The 3877-nt window shown below is 34.2% G+C and overlaps 1 long non-coding RNA gene across 1 annotated transcript; it reads left to right on the forward strand.

Annotated features, from left to right (window-relative positions):
* The first annotated feature begins 223 nt into the window (after positions 1-223).
* On the forward strand, positions 224-2670 carry LOC130681473 (uncharacterized). Its single transcript, XR_008994652.1, has 3 exons — positions 224-301; positions 509-603; positions 2616-2670. It is a non-coding gene; the product is annotated as an uncharacterized LOC130681473 (long non-coding RNA).
* The last annotated feature ends 1207 nt before the right edge of the window (positions 2671-3877 follow it).

Consider the following 3877-nt stretch of genomic DNA (forward strand, 5'->3'; position numbering starts at 1 on the left):
CTCAAATTTATCAATTAACATTAATTTTCTCTGAATCTTACCTAGAGATTCAGACTCCTATTGTCTCTCCACAAACCGTGGTGTTCATATTCTTCCCGATTTTCTCAGGAAGGGATCATTGGGAGAAAGATTGCTGTATCTTCCACCAGAGGTTAGATTCTTGAGTGTTCAGGACTCAGTTTGGAGGAATTGATTGGTTTCATTAGTTTTTAATTATGGTTGTGAGATGGTGAAGGCCTTTGGAACTGTTGTACTGAAGCTGAGCTCCTATTATTTCACAGGTTTTCTTGCATTATTGATTGTAAGTAACATATAGATGTGTTCAAATGAAATATCCTTGCTTTATCACTTTCATTGGTCTGAAAGAACTAAGGTTAATATCCTCATACTTTCTCTTTTAGAAAGCCTTTTTAACAAACATTACCAAAAATCCAGTTATGACCTATGATTCTCTAATGATACCATCTACAATTTTTTAAATTAAAAACCTCCTTTCTTTCTTTTTAAGGGAATCCCAGGATTTTCTGGAAATCAAGCATTAATGGGACAAAAGGTGTTTTCATGAAAGTTGAAGATTTTGGCCTGGATCTGCCGATTAACAGGGTAAAGTGGTGATGTGTCTTCGTACAGTATACATTTTTGCCACATTCTTGGTAACAGTTAATTGTTCAGATATGACATAATTTAAGATGCTATTATTTTGCCCTCATAATTATTTTTTCTTGTTATTTTATACAGATAATGTGGATTTATATACAGGCTTTTACTTGGTTCCTTCTGTGTTTTGTGCTCTTAGCCCATCCTTTTGGGATAATTTTAGTATTAACTGAACTATATCTTTGAAGTTCCTTTAGTACAGTCATCTTGGTATTAAACTTCCATTTTTTATTTAATTATAAATATATTTTACTCTTGCTTTTGAGGCAGTTTTGTAGGGTATACAGCCCACGGTTGCTATTTTCTCTTAATACCTTGAGGGTTGTCTTTTATTGTCTCCTGACTTCCACTGATAACTATGAAAAAATCTGCTCTAATCTAATTATCATTTTTTTTGTAAATGATCTGTTCTTCCTTTGGAATTCTATAAAGGTATTTTGTTTTTAGTGTTCTTAAAACCCACTACAATGTATCTAAATATGGATTTCTCTTTATTCATCCTGGTCGAAATTCATTTTGCTTCCTGAGTCTGTGGAGTTATTTCCATTAACTCTGGAAGATATCAGCCATTATCTCTCTATTACATCTATTCTATTCTCTCTGTTCCCTCTTCCTGGAATTCTAGTTAGATGTATTTTATTTTTTCTATTTTTATCTTCTGCATCTCTAAACAGCTTTTTATTTTTTATATCCTTTATTCTTAATATTCTAGTTAAATTTTTTGGATATATTTTCCAGTGTACTTATTTTTTCCTTTACTATGTCTAATTTGCTGTTGAAACCATTAATTGATTTTTTAAAATTTTTAAACAAATTTCTAATTTCCAAAAGTTCAAATTTTAAATGACACCTTTTTATTTTTGATAGTCTCGTTTTATTTTCAGTCCTAACAGTCTTCTTTCATGATTCTCTTTTTTGACTTATTAAGTTTCATATGTAGTCTTCAATTCCTTTGCTAACATGACTCTACTGTCTGCACATAGTTGTCGCTCCTGCTGACTCTTGCTCCTGTGGCTTGCTGCCTCCTCTTTATTCATTGTTGACTTTGAGCTCATTGCCTTGTCTTAGCTGACAGGAGTCCTGTGAGCCTCACTGCGGCCCGAAGAGCTGCCCGCCACTGGTAGCTGTGGCTGCTGTTTCAGAGTACAGCGCCTTCTACGCTGCACACGATCCATATGCAGAGTACAGTATATTCTCAGCCCCCTTTAAGAGCCCTGAGTCATCCTAGGTATGAAACACCACTGCCCTTCCCCCATGACTGGCACCACAGTCAGCTTCCCACAAGCTGTGCTTGCGTTCAGACACCTCCAGCACTCTGGGCTCCTGCATCTCCAGCTCTAGCAAGCTTTGGGCACAGTTCCAAATCCTGAAAAACATAGCCCCCACCCAGAGTATATTTTATTAAAATAAGAGATATTTTGAAGACTTTTCCTGTTTCTTAATATGATCAGCACTCTCCCACAGAGGTTGCTCTCCCCAAGGTGTTTTGTTCTGGATTCAGAGACTCCCTTGGAGCATCTGGTCAGCAACAATGTCAGAAATAGAAGTCCAAATGAAATTATTATGGACCTGCATTTTTCTTATCTTGTATTCACTCTCATAACTCAAACTATGACAAATAAGAAAAGTTTTCACTTGATTGTTTTCCCCCTGTTTTCTCCCCTCAACAGCCCTGTGTGAATAGCTAGGTCTTCCTTTGACAGAATGGCAGAGTCCTTCTTGATTTCCTAATGAAGATCTTTGACTTAGTAATCCATAGACCCTAGGCGCAGGTCTTTAAGGTTTTAGATTCTTGAGTTTTCTACCTTGTGTTGCTCCTGTCTTATAGTAGAGGAAGGGAAGGCAGGCACCCTGGGTACATTGGTATTGGCTTATCATTCCATAATGGATTGTTGGGAAATTTAGGGGAATGAACTGATAATTTACAATGTTAAATGTGACCTTTATTTCATTTTTAGGGAGATATTGGGCCTCCAGGAACTCTAGGGAAGAAAGGAGCTCCAGGAATACCTATATGTTAATGTCATTATTATTTATTATCAGTTTGATATATTGTTACATCATACTAGGAGTTTTTATTCTGGAGTTCACAAAATTGGAGGAGGATCCAGCAATGATATTATTGGGGTCCATAAATTCCATCTATTTTATGAAAAAAATTATATTTATGTCCATTTTTCTAAAGAAGTCCAGATTTCTTTAGATTCTCAGAAAACTGGCCACCCAAAGAAAGATCAGGGACTCTTACTGTTGACAAACCAGAAAACAAACATTCTAGCTATTCATCATAAATAGGAAAAAATATTGTCGATTAGATATGAATTCAATTTCGGGGAGATGTAGAAGACTTTTCCTTTGAAATGGAATGTTCTTCCTCTACCTTCCACCATTACTACCAAGCTATTTTTTCATTGAAATAGTAAATTACACTTGGTTATTTATTGGTGTCTAAGTTAACCTCCAGAAAATGAAGGTACTGGAGTTCAAGAATATCTATATTTAACATTACTAATGTTTTATACATTATATGATAAACTAGTATGTTTTACATTTTATAGTTGTGATAACATCCTAAATTGGCAGCAAAGTGCATAGTAGTGATGACATGGTATTTTCAATGTGGCCATATTGAGATTATGTTTTCTGATGACAGTAATTGAATGGTTTTTTTCTCACAATATTTTCTTTGTTATGTTTAAGACAAAGCACATGTTTTTAATATATGTAATAGTGTTGAGAGTGGAATTTAAATTAAATCAGTTCCTTATTAGAATAGTTATCATTGTCTTATTTTGAATCATATGGTTAGTTAAAAATAATGCTATTTTATAACTTGAAGAGAGATTATCATATTAAGAGAATTATTAGGTTGTAACTTTCAAAATATTGTTCAGGAATATAGAAATTGTAAGTAAAATTGGTGAAGGTAATATCTATGAGGAAACCTAATTCTTAGCCATCATGACAAAAGAAAGTATGATGCAGAAAACGTTTGTCACTATCTTATATTAGCCACCCAGTAATTGTTGCTATTTGTTGGTTGCATGACCAACCAAGTTATCAGGGTTTGGCTGGCCTTCCTGCTATCTGCATAGTTTGATTCTTTTTTTTTTTTTTTTAATAATTATTTTTTATTGAAGGGTAGTTGACGCACAGTATTACATTACATTAGTTTCAAGTGTACAACACAGTGGTAGAACATTTATATACATAATTCTAG

This window comes from Manis pentadactyla, chromosome 18, assembly GCF_030020395.1.
Source record: "Manis pentadactyla isolate mManPen7 chromosome 18, mManPen7.hap1, whole genome shotgun sequence".
Classification (NCBI taxonomy): domain Eukaryota; kingdom Metazoa; phylum Chordata; class Mammalia; order Pholidota; family Manidae; genus Manis; species Manis pentadactyla.